The sequence below is a fragment of the Stegastes partitus genome, unplaced genomic scaffold (genome assembly GCF_000690725.1).
Source record: "Stegastes partitus isolate 25-593 unplaced genomic scaffold, Stegastes_partitus-1.0.2 Scaffold928, whole genome shotgun sequence".
Classification (NCBI taxonomy): domain Eukaryota; kingdom Metazoa; phylum Chordata; class Actinopteri; family Pomacentridae; genus Stegastes; species Stegastes partitus.
Window position 1 is genome coordinate 145,419 of NW_007578659.1, and position 13,239 is coordinate 158,657.

Consider the following 13,239-nt stretch of genomic DNA (forward strand, 5'->3'; position numbering starts at 1 on the left):
AATGACATAAGTAGGTGCAGATAAGTTACTGTTATTTTTTTACATTTTGCACCATTTTTATTTGTTTAACTACAACTTTTAGAGCCCCCCCACCCTCTGACACCTCAGCCGACCTAAGGGTGGCGCTGCAGCGTCTTCTGATCTCCTGGACTCATTTGGGGAGGAGGGGGACAGATGCGTCTCAGCAGCGGTGCGTCGCTCCGATCAGCCCAGGCTTAGACCGGGATCTAATGATCAGATATACAGCGGCCTTTTGAAAAGCATGACTCAGAACAAAATACGGGATGAGTCACGCTAACCGCAGGAAATCAGTGCATGTGTGGATCCACATTTAGCTGCTTTCATAACCTGTTGAACTTTTGCATGGAGCAGATTTTTATTGCGCACCGAAAAAGACAAAAATATCAGTTTTCTTCCCCCCATCTAAATTGTATTGTTTTTTTGTTTTAAATTTAGAGGTATTGTATAAATCCACCCCCCTACACACACACACACACACACACACACACGCACACGCTCACATAACTTTATTTAGTATGTAGTCCAGTGGGCGGGACTGAGAGTGTGGACGCACACTGGCTGCTCAGTTCGCTTCATTCAGCCTTCATGCGTCCGCGGACAGGAGCTGCTTTGATCCCGCTAATGAAGATGTAAAATGTGAGGTGTGTGGGCTGGATCAGGATCTCCTCCTTTCAACAGGCTCAATCCCAAATTCACCGGGAATAATCGTTTGAAGGCAGGCGGCAGCGCAGCTTCATCTCTGGGTAACTTTTTTTTTTTTTTTTTTTGGAATGTAGGACGTCGCTTTTTTTTCTCCAGTTTTTTTTCTCCTCCTCTCCTGTTAAAGCCCACTTTCTCACCACATGCTCCTGTTTGGATCCGTCTGACCCTTATTCTGCAGAATAAGGTGAGTGCGTGTTGTTACTGATGAAGCTCAGCAAACCTGAACGACTGGAACATGACGCGCTCGGTAGGAGCTGATGAAGGAAAACAAGCTCATTTTTTAAAATACTTTCCAATTCCTTCAAGACTTTCCTTGGCTTAACTTGTTTCCCAATAATTAAAAAATATTGCCAAGACAGAAAAAATATATTGTTTTCATATGCGGATGACATTTAGTTTCAGTTTCACATTAGGTCGTTTAGTGCACAGAGGTAATAAATTTGTGCTTCGTCACGTTTTAAATCACTGTTTGTGTTCTTTAATATGTTGGAAAATATATAAAAAAGGCAAGGGTACTCCCATGATATTTTCAGTCACAGATTTAAAATTTTATAGCCTTCCAGAAGAAGCTCATTACTTTTTTTGATGTTTAGTAAACTGACTGATTTCAGTTCAGTTTTAGTCGAAAAGCTGAAAACTTAAGAAGTGATTCAGCAGCTTTGGCATCTAGATTGATCACATCAATCATATATATTTAAAAACACCATCTGGATTGTCATACAGATTTTATTTTTAAGGCTATGAGTAGACCTAGTAAGCAGCATTTACTAAATTATTGACTTTACAGTCTCTGTGTCATTTGAACAGGAGGATTTTTAACCTTTGTGTCGTGTGAAGCTGTGTGACAAGTTTATTGAAGCTCCCAAGAAGTATGTGTCGCTACCTGGAAACCTGCTTTTGGTTTAAGGCATTCACGCGACACATTGTAACACCTGGGAGTTACATTTTTATTGTAGTTTATGAGAGCATAAGTGTGGCTTAAATGTGAAAGCAACAGGACTGCTTGCACTCTGAGTGGACCTTATATGGCCGAGTTTGTTAAGACGGGGTCAGGTTTGAAGATCATCTGAGGCCGAGTCAGTGGCGACTGTGTCACTTTGCTTGGAGCTCCATGTTTGTCGTTGTAAAGGCTCTTTTTTGCATATCGGGCTCAGAAATGCCCTGTTGTCCTGAGTCTCCTTCCACTCATGTCGAGGCTTGAGCCATTTTGCCGGCTTGCTGCGTCAGAGCCTGGGTTGGCCCAGCAGACATGAATAGTGATGAGGATGTGTGCTGACAGCTGAGTGGGACAGGATGGGCTGCTCCATGACTGACTGAACTGGGGTGTTCGCTGCGCCATATGCCCCTTTTTACATCATGCTGCTAAACATTTGGGCCAGCCTCATGACTCATGCTATCTTCCACTCCCTTCAGCTATTTTCTTTTGTATTTATTTATTTATTTTTTACTCCTGTTACTAAACAGGATGATCTGAATTTACATCACGGGCGAGATAAAATGGTGTATCCCTCTTTGGTATAACGTCTACCCCTACGGAAACAGAGGTTAGGGGTTATTCGTGATCCTTTTCTGTGCTGTGACTGCCCACTACTGACTGTGAAAAAAGCCCATTCCTGCCACATGCTTAAGCGGTAAAAAAAAAAAAATCAGAGCTGGGAACTAAACAGTTTTAGAGTGAGCGTGCACCATCTGTGTCAGTGGTGCACTGTCTGTGCAGTATGTTAACCCGCGCTCTCCCTTTTCCTGTGGGTGTTTGACTCTGTGTGTTAACCCAGAAACTCAGGAGAATGGTTTGAGGGTATCAGGTTGTGGAGGTTAACCGTTTACAGTGCTGTTCACCTGATACATGAACTGTAAAGGGATGGGATGTGCACAGAGAAAAGGTGGGGGAATCCAACACGTTGTCCCTCGGCAGTCGTGGCAGGTAGCGCAGATATAAAGTGTTAAGGTTCTAGAAAAATATTGTAGGTCAAACAAGGAGCATTCTATGTCATAACTGTGTGAAAATTTGCCACAAATCTGATTTATTTCATGTGTCATTTATTATCTCATTCTTGGGACTTATTACCCCATTAAGGATGCCACACTTTTAAGATTAACATTAGCTTGCCCCATACTCACTGCTATCATAATCCCTTTGACAGTCAGAGATTTTTCCCCTTTTCAACCTTCTTCTTTGTGACATTTACTTCCTTCAAGTCTTTATTTCTGATCTCCACTGCAGATTTAAGTGCAAAAAATATCAGTTCACAGCAGCGTGTTTTACCTTTAAGAGTAAGCTGAGCGAGAGGCCTTATGTACAGCTCTTTTTCTGAGACATAAATGTGATGATTGCTTCTCATTTTTTCCTTTAGCACCGCTGCTGCGTTTAGATTTGTGCTTCTCTTCGCTGAAACTATGCTGTGGTGAAGGTTAGTTAACTGATGACACACAGCCTCGTCTCTGATGTTACAGAGCATGTTGTGGGGAAAGTAGGTTACTGGGCCATGTCCTGCAAGCTTAAACTGAACGCTAGTCTGAATATTGCCAGAGCTGCTTAGTGTGACTGGGCATGCACAAATGGTGCAGGTCTGTGCAACGGCAATGGGATCATTTCTACCTTCTGTCTCTTTAAGAAAACAGAGCGGCGCTCCACATAGAATGAATGTTGAATGTTCAACCCATGTTGATTCATCTCGAACACACATGAAATGGAGTGAAATCTGACAACAGGTTGGCCAACGTCACATGACTAAGCCCTACTTACCTTAAACATCCGCCGCCTCATCCTTTTTGTGTGCGAGCAGCCCATTGTTGGCTTCTATTGTGTTAATATTCACATTTTAAAGACTGTCTTTGAAGTAGCATACAGCTAAGTGCAATACTGCCTGTAAGGAATCTTAGTTTGTTTCAGTAAAACTGGATTCAGTAGTTGAGTATTATATTAAAACTCTCATGTTACTTCTACACAGACGCCTTTGTACTTGCTTCCTGCTCCCTATAGCGTATATGGATGTTATTCACACCTAACTGTAACAATAGCTTCCCTTGGGAATAACAAACCACATTGTCTGGCATGTTTTATTATCCCACAGTTATGCTTCCTATAGCTTAATTTAAAAAAATAAATGACTCCACATAAAGCTGCAGCTATAAAAAGACCATGTGAAACTTTTATTTATACATGTTCACGCCACAGAGATCAGCCGTCCTGAGCCCAGTAAATACCGACGTCAGAGGCCTGCTAAGTTAGACGGAGAAGCAGCCAAAACAGTAAGAGTAGGTAGTAAAATCTAAAAAGCTGAGAGTGATGACAAACAGGAAGCCTCCTTACATTAGAGAAATGTTTAAACAAATTGTTATTTCCCTCACAATTAGACTCTGCAATGTCCCGTACAAGTTAAGATAAGACGCTTGGTGGCATTTTTATAAACATTATTTAGCGCAAACCGGCAGCTTATGCAAAAAATGGCGGGAAAAAAAGGCGGGAGGCAATGAGTTATATTTCGAGTTCTATTTCAATTTGTGGTGGTCTTCATTGTATTTTTTTTTTTTTTTTAAACCAATATCTTCTTTGCCAGTGTTGCAACTATTTCATCATCACACTTGTCTGGATCTGGAGCCTACATCTGGGCATAAATCCAAGTGCTTAAAGTTACATTAGCCTAAAGATGTTGTTGTTTATGATGCAGTGTTAGTGGAGTTAATGACTTCTCGCTATATTTCATCGTTGCTCAGTGTAAAGTTTTATTGGTAAGCTTTTATGACAGTAGACCTTTAGTTTCTGATGTGGACAAAAAAGATTATAGTCATGTGTAACACTCCTGCTCAGTATTCAGCTCCGTGCCAAAAAATTAGGGTTCAAAGTCAAGTGAAGGGAAGCCAATTTTATGTAGGTTACAAGGTCAGTCAAAACTTTATGAAAGAGTTTTTCTACTATTCTAGCTATTTTCTACATTTTAGAGCAACACCGAAGATGTCAAATCCTTTAAGTAGCACTTTCTAATTCAAACAAAATATGTTTTAAATTTAGATTTGAGGAGGCGGTCACGTTGTTTTCCAGCAGTTTTGCATATCCTGAACACTTGTTGGCTGCTTTTCCTTCACTCTGCGGTCCAACTCATCTCCAAACATGTCGGGTCGGATGATTATGGAGGCAGGGTCATCTGACAGAGCGCTCCATCACTCTCTGCTTTTTGGTCAGTCAGCCCTTACAGACCCTGGAGGTGTGTTTTTTTGTCCCAGTGAAAAGAAAACAATAATCCCGCTAAGTGCAAACTAGATGAGATGGCGTGTTGCTGCAGAATGTTTGGGTAGCCATGTTGGTTAAGTGCTGGCTTGAAATCCACATAAATCATCAAGAAAAGCCCAACACATCATCGCAGCTCCTCCTCTGTGCTTCATGGTGAAAATAGATACCATCCATTTACCTTCTCTGTGTCCAGCACAAACACAGCAGTTGCATCCAGAAATCAAAAGTTTATCAGACTGAAGTTCAGGTTTTCACTGGTCATTCCTTTTGTTTCTTATTCTGATTGGTCTTTCAGTGGTGGTTTTGCTTCAGCGTGAAGGCCTCATTCACGCAGCCTCCTCCCAACAGTTAAGATACGTCTGCTACTTGAACTTTGGGAAGCATTGATGTGGGCTGTAATCTGAGGGACTGTTAATAATTTCTAAGGCTGCTTATTCAAATGGGCTTCTTCTGTGCACCCAAGTTAGCTTATGATCTTCATTTCCTCGACTGGTTTCATTAGAACCAGTTTAATCATGTGCGTTTGATTGTGTTTGAGAATCTTTCAGAGTTGTTTCCAGACTGACTAACCTTCACGTCAGTAACGTTGGAATGTCATTTCTGTTTACTTAGTTGAATCGTTCATGCCATAAATTAGATTGTTGAGTTGCTGAATAAGGCACTACCTTGACTTTACACAAGTAATAGTCTCAAAGGCACATTTTTGCCTTTATTGAAAGAGACAGTAGAGAGAAAGCCAGAAATTCCACCCATTAACTTGACAAGGCGCCCCAAGCACTCCTGGTGACGACCTCATGAAGCTGCATCAGGCAGCTCGTGTGCAAAGCTGCCATCAAGACAGGTAGTGGCTGGTTTGGGGAAATATTTAGCTTTGTTATCTCACTACACAATTCCTTTTGTGTTGTTTGATATTTCTGATGTCTTCAGTCTTGTCCTACAATATAGAAAATGGTCAGAGTGAATGGAAACCCTTGTCCAAAGGTGTTACCGGTGCTGTATGTAGCTGTAAAATCTTTACAACATACAGCATCCTCTATCCTCAGACCCTCGAGTGAGGAGCAAGAATTAAGTATAATCCTACAATTAAAATAAGATCAATACCAAAGCTGGTATTAAATTATCTGTTGACATTTTAGTATCATGTAGTCTGTCAACTGAAGGCTGTCATTTGGATGAGTGTTATAAAATTGCCGAAATATTATAAGACATCTGGTTAAAGCTGAAATCTTTAATGTTGTTTAGGACTGTAACTAACCCTCAATTTACACCTTGAAATTTTTTATTAAATGATTAGCATGCTTGTGTTAAAAATGACTGAAATGATGAACTGATTATCATATTAATTAGCCTTGATTGGATGCTGCGTAATATATGACCCAGTGCAAAATTAGCAGAAATGTATGACTTATTCTCAACATTAAGGCCAACACATAGACTATATAGTTTTTCACACAACAGAATTTAATACTCTGCTGTATCCCTGAAAAGTCAATTGATTCCAACTTTTAGCACTTCTGAATAAATACATTGTGAAGTGTGTTTTCTTTATTAATGAACAATCAAAAAGAAATAATTTCTAAAGACTAAATCCAAAGTAGAAACTCAACACAACAACAGTGAATACACCAGTAATCAGAATGTATACAACAAGCTACAGCAGCAGTAACCAGAGTCACAAGGGCCGTGTTCCACTATGTCCACCATCTAACTCTTGGAGAAAAAAAAAAAAAAAAAGCACGGGTGCTTCAAACTTGTCATACGAGTTATCAGTGAGATCTGAGTTTCTCTTACAGCTCAGACAGTGTGACGGACATTGCATAATTTCAGCCTCTGTGGACGGCATCCAAGACAAACACAGTTGCTTGCTCTTTGGAACAAAACTGCAAGATGAAACTTTGCTAAAGTACATGGAAAAAAATGTGACGAATGCACATTTTTTAAAGTTAATATAATATATACGATAAATATATTGTTGACTCTGAAGGAGTCCGGCATGTTTGACGTGAATCTGGCCAAGACTAGAACAGTAAACGCATCGTCCTGACAGTGAGGCGCAGTGATGGGAGTCTGATGACATGGAGCTGCCTGGGTGCAAAGGTATTGGGGAGATGACATTTATAGCTTGAGTTATAAATACCTGTGGATATAATAACTAACTAACAGGATGACTCCCAGTCTGATTGGCAGAAGAGGAATATTCCATCATGATCGCAATCCAAAGCCACTGCCAGAATCACACCAGAGTTTCTAAAGGAAAAAAAAAAAATCTCTTACCTGGCCAAGTATGTTGCCTGACTTGAATCCAACAGCGAACACCTTTGGTTTGCATTTACGAGAAAGTTAGAGCAACATAACATATCCAGCAAACAGCTGCTGCAAAAATGTGTGTCAGAAGAAAGGCAGAACAAGTATTTAGAAATTTAGTATCCTCCATGCCAAAGAGGATTAATTCTGTCTTCAAATGTACAGTTAGACGCACAAAGTATTCGTTTTTTATTCTACTCAAGATCAAACATCCAACTTAGAAGTAATGAGATTACTGTAAAGTGATACAAATCTGAATCATTTTCCAATTAAGTGATGTTGCACAGGAAGGTACTCACTCCTGTTGTACGCTGCATGCGTTATCACCATATTTCCAACCCCGTGATTCAGTCACAGTTTTGATTCTCAGACAAAGATATTTCAGAGAACAATCTCTCCCAGTCTGTTGCGTGCTATATTTGGACCGATGCCAAAACTCTGGTGTGAACATTTACCTTGTTTATTGCTACAGGCCTTATTCTCCTCTGCTGCAAGCAACAGTCTCCATTTAATTTCACAGCCTGAGAGAAAATTTAAACCTCTTAAAAGAAAATTAAATACTCAATAAAATGGACAACAGAATAATGATGGTCTGCAAGGCCCAAAGCCTACATGCTCCTCTTAATGAAGCCTTCATTATTTAATAACTCATTTTTTAAATAGATTTTGTGTTAAACCACTGACAGGCGAAAACACGACAAAGAGCCCGAAGTGTTGACCCGGCCTCCAAATTCCTCAGATCCCAATCTGATTGAGCATCTATGGGATGAACCTGCACAGGTCAGAGCTGTATATAGGCCTCATATGATTTATGACACTAAGGTTACATGAGAATTTCTATTTCTACTTAATTTGCCAACATGCTACGGTGTAGAATTAAAACCAATCATAGATAAAGTTCCTGTTGATATTTAATAGATTGTTTTCACATCTATCAGTACGATCGAAGGCGTCAACATTTACGAACACGATGCTGTGATAAAGAAGTCCAGTGACAGCTTACTCTACTTTCTGTCATCCATACTTAAGTGTGAATGTTTTAAAACACTTCATCAATCCCCTGCGAGGACATGAAGTGCTTTTTGCAGAAGCCCTAAGAGAAGCAAGAGACACACAAGCTGATTGTTAACATCAAACAGGGACATTTTCTTTTTCCATTCCTTACATGCTATGCCGATGCCTGCCTTGGTAAACTTCGCTTCATTTAGCCACTGGAACTATGTTGCACATGACTCTTGAGACTATGACTGGTATTCGTATCACCCTCTTTAACCTTGTTACTATGACAGACAAAATGTTCAGCTCCAGTTATATAACTGCCTCTACAGACGTCATCGTCCTCCGCTGCTGTCGCTGATCTCTTGCTCCGAAGCACACGCTGATTGTCCTCAGTTCCTTCAGGCTCACATTCATCGGGGCATGATTGAGATATTTATCTTTTTTTTTCCTTTTCCTTTTTTTATCCAAATATATTTATTTAGGAAAAAAAAGAGTCCCTTCTTCTGTCTCTAGGAATACAGACACATTATGAGAATTTGTGTGCCCTCTTTTTATTTGTGGCGTGAAATTAGTGACATTACCCGAGATAAACATCTGAGCTTTATGTGTGAGACCCTCTCAGTGACACTGCACTAATACATGAGGATCTCTTTTGAGCAGAATGGACACTGCTGACCTGAAATCTTCTGAGTGGCTTTTATGGTAGTTCTCATCATTCAAAGAGGTGAAGATCAACATAAAAGAGGCTCTTTTAGTTGCAGGTGAATTAATTCAGCCGCCATTATTTAAGTACTACACTGTCTGCTGCACTGTGATTTCTTTTTTTCCCCTTCTGTCTATGAATACGTGCGCGTTGGGCCTGTGTGTGTTTAATATGGCTGATTCACAGGACTCGAGGTTCAGCTTTTATCTTTCTTTCTCAACAGAAGGTTACTTTCAGGAATTGGGTGTGGCTACACTTTGTGTTTTAGATGAAGAAAAAAAATTGGCTTCACAATATGTGTGGGCCCAGCCCATATGTGTGTGTGTGTGTGAGTGTGTGTGACCTAGATGTGATTCACATCTTTAGTTCAGGGTGTTGGCTCTGTTGTTTGTTTTTGGGGAGTCAAATACACAACAAGATCATGGCAGGTCTGACGCTGAAATGAAAGCAGCACTCCCAGACGGATTTCAGTTCCCTCTGACGTCCAGTAAGTCTTCTGCAATCTGTGATGTCAAGAAGGCAGAACGTCGCCACGGCCAGCGACACTGAACCAGAGTTCAAACACCTCTGTGATAGTTAGGTTTTAGCCTCAGGTTGGGTCCCGAAAACAGCAGCAGAGACCTTTTATTACTACTACTAGTAAAAATAATATTTTTTTTTATGTAGCACCTTTTAAAAAATAAAAGTGCTTTTCAGACAGGATAAAAAAAAGAAAAAAAGGATACTCAGGAAGGACACTGAACAACAGAAGGCTCGTCTGTCCAAACGTTGTCAAAGACATTTAAAATAAATCAGTACAACACCAGATAAAATAATAAAATGCCACATTCGAGTAAAGGAAAGAACAAGTGGAATAAAAGAAAATGGAAGGTAGAACCATAAACACATAGGCTAGAAATGATGTCAATAGTAGTAATAGTAAATAATATGAATGTAAATAAGGGTAAAAGAGAATAATTTAAATGAAGTAAAAATAGAAATGGACAACATCATATGAAAGCAAGCCTATACAATTAGTTTTAAGATGTGATTTAATACTATAACCTGGAGGCGTGCACAGGTTTCCCATTTCTATGATTTATTCTCAGCATCCATCGCAGTATTTTCAACAGTTCGTCAATACGCATCTCATTAGAACACCAACTAATATGTGAGACTGTCTGCAGGGGAATTCTGTCCCTTCATCAGCTGGGAGTTCAAAGGACAGGGTCTCTTTCACTGGAGCTGGAAGTGATTTAGGGTTTGCTCAAGGACACTTCAGCTGAGTGTATGAATCATGAGGTATTATCACAGAGAAGCATGATTTCTGCACTCACTCCACCGCAGCGCTTCCCTTAATGCGAACGCTTATCCTCAGTAATGTGTGCACACAATCCCAAAGATATTGTGGCCACTTTAAGCGTCTAAACTAGCTGTATTATATTGTACTTTAATCCAAAAAAAAAAGAGGAGAAAACTGTTCAGTGTGATTATTTTTCCTCAGAGTAGCAATGATTCAACCTTTTATCATTAAAAATGTAAATGCTATTAACACACTTTCTTTTCCAGGCATCTGTTATGATTACGTCTAAACTCATTTTTTTTTCTTCCTCCGTAAAAAAGAAGGCCCTCAGGTGAATAAAAGATTCCATCCGTAGCTGCTTTGGTGCCCATTAGTTCAACTTAAATGTTGATTACCGTAAAATACATGAAACATTAATGTGGAGCTGTCAGTGATGGCAGTTGGGGGAATGAAAAATATCTACAATTAGCTTTTGGTTCCTGTGAATTAAAAATGAGACAAAATGGATTCATGGCCGTACGATGCGATGCACTACTCCGATTCAGTGTTTGTTTACCTGTTTCCTCACGGAGACGACTTCTTTTTTTGAATCCAACGCGAGAGGTTTTGAGTGCTCTCGGGAGGCTCAGGAAGCTTTTGGAAATGACGGAAGGCAGGATTTCATAACAAGGAAAATGAAACAGCAATAGATAGGAATGGAGACATAAGGTCATTTTTTCCATGGACTGCTCGCAAAAGGCTATTCAAGTTCACTTCAGAGTCTGTAGCAGAGAGGCTCGGTTTCTCCAAACACTCGCGGATGAATTCATAACGATGATATTATCAGCTCCAATCGTCTCTTTCGGGGGGCGTCGTGGAAGAATCGGTGCCCGTCCGCAGCCGGAAATTTAATCAAAGATGTAACCTACGGTCTGAGCTTGAGACAGTGGTGAAAAGAAAGAGCTGCATTGCCCTTTCCACCCATGCCCTAGAATTGTGACCCACATATTTGCTCACACACTGCCTTAGGTAATTGCATCTTTTTCCTGAGCAGCAGCAGCAGACAATAACAGGCCTGGAATAATTTGGTGATTCATTTGGAATTGTTGAAAGAATATAATTATGAGGAAATTTGAGAGTGGATCTACCTGGTGAAAGGATGTTTGTTTTATAGGTCTGCTTTCTCATTCAGAGGATGCGACCACCCACAGAGAGTCTGGGCTGTGTGGTGAATGTGTAATTACAAGGCATTTTTCGGGTGAACCGTCGAGAAAAAGTAAACATAGAATAAGTGAAAGAGACCTGTGTAAAGTGTACAATTAGACTGAGCGGCGCTGCACGCTAAAATGATCATAATTAATCAGTTATCGGCTATAGATCAGCGCAACTGCCAATCTATCGCATGTGACTTCCCCTGAATACAGTTTGTTAAGATAAAAATGTAGAAATGCTTATTAGTCATGTCCAGAAAATATTATGTCAGGGGTGTTTTTCGATTAGCTGATTATTCAACAGGTGCTTTAACAGGTGCAGTTATGAAAAACAGGTCAAAAGGCCATGTGTTTTTGTGTTATTTTCCTGTGCACAGCAGGTGAGGATGTGCTAAACTGCACTGTGACAGGATTGTCCAGTGTCAGAGAGTGTAAGGGTTCAGCTGTTGCCTAGGGGAGGATTAGTGGGAAGCTGCTGCTCGGTTGAGACGGACAATGCTTTGTGGGAAAGAACTGCTGAGGAAGGGGCATAATGATTTGTTTCTTTACTGACCGCTGCCTTTTTTTTGCCATCGGGTGGTCAGTGGAAGAAAAATACCAATTTGGGAGTGAGAATGTCCCAGATAGGCCCTTCTATGTGTGTGTGTGTGTGTGTGTTTGTTTTTACCCTTAATTTCCTTACTCTGCTGTTGGATAAAGTCTGGAGTTTAAGCCAGTGGTGTTCTATCTATACTGAATTACACGGTGCAAAATGCCCTTGACCTGAACACTGTGTAACTTGAAGTGGACTAAAGAGGAGTTATGTAGGAGAGAGAGAGAGATCTTTTATTGTTATAAGAATAGATATTGCAGGAAGAACATCCATCGATGATGTGACGTTGTTGTTAGTCTGGGAGAAGACATAGCAACACAAATTAATATCAGTTTTTCTACCACAAAGTGATATTTATCTAAAATTTTTCCTATAATTAGCGGCATTTTAGAAAATCTTTACATCATCTGTGGCAATATAAGTAAACAGTCAATCACTGTTAACCCATATTGGAACCCATTATCACATAATCATGTATCTGGGCTATCACAATGTGTTGAGAGCGAGCTGAAATTGTTACGAGGAGGAATCAAAGCATACAGCCAGAAAGGTTGCCTGCCACTTTATTAATATTCAACAGACTAACAAATGGGTTTCTGAGCTATAGATGAATAATCTCCCGGACCTGAAGAAAATGGAAACCAGCAGCTTGATGGACATAGCTGCCTTGGTTGGGGGAAAGTAGACACCGCACATTGTTACCATGGGAACACAGAGTGAACAGCAGTGCCACAGTCTAATTAATGACAGTTAGTGCTTCAGCAGAGGACCACGATGACATCACCAATACCAGCACCACAGATGCAGCTTGAGGCAATATGGCTTAATGTCTGAGTGATTATACAAATAATCCACTTTCCCACCGGTGCAAGTGCGAGCAGTCTGGACGAAGGTGCAGGATGTAAAGGACGCAACAATGAGCATTTATTATGTAGTGACGCCTGCTTATGAGCACGAAATGTCATCTCATTATCCAATAGCATGACCTACATAAAAGAGCGGAACTAATCTCTATGTAGGCGGATGGTGAATAATGCAGTAAAATGTGGGAGATCTTTATGAATCTTAGATGTCTCACACTTGTTGGTTGCTGGCAAAGCAACAATTTATTCCAGAATAATTCTATATTGTCAGTCTGGCATTGTTTACTTTCGCATCATTGTGTTGGTACTGTGTTGTGCATGTAAGCTGCTTTAGGGATGAGTTGATGACACA

The 13,239-nt window shown here is 40.3% G+C and overlaps 1 protein-coding gene across 2 annotated transcripts in view; it reads left to right on the forward strand.

The window, feature by feature from the left end:
* Positions 1-619: 619 nt before the first annotated feature.
* The window catches only part of npas2 (neuronal PAS domain protein 2), a 53,973-nt gene continuing 41,353 nt past the window's right edge, over positions 620-13,239 (forward strand). For both annotated transcript variants that reach the window (XM_008293993.1, XM_008293994.1), the window contains exon 1: positions 620-907. The gene's annotated coding sequence lies outside the window, so the exon portion shown is untranslated. The remainder of the gene's footprint in view (positions 908-13,239) is intronic.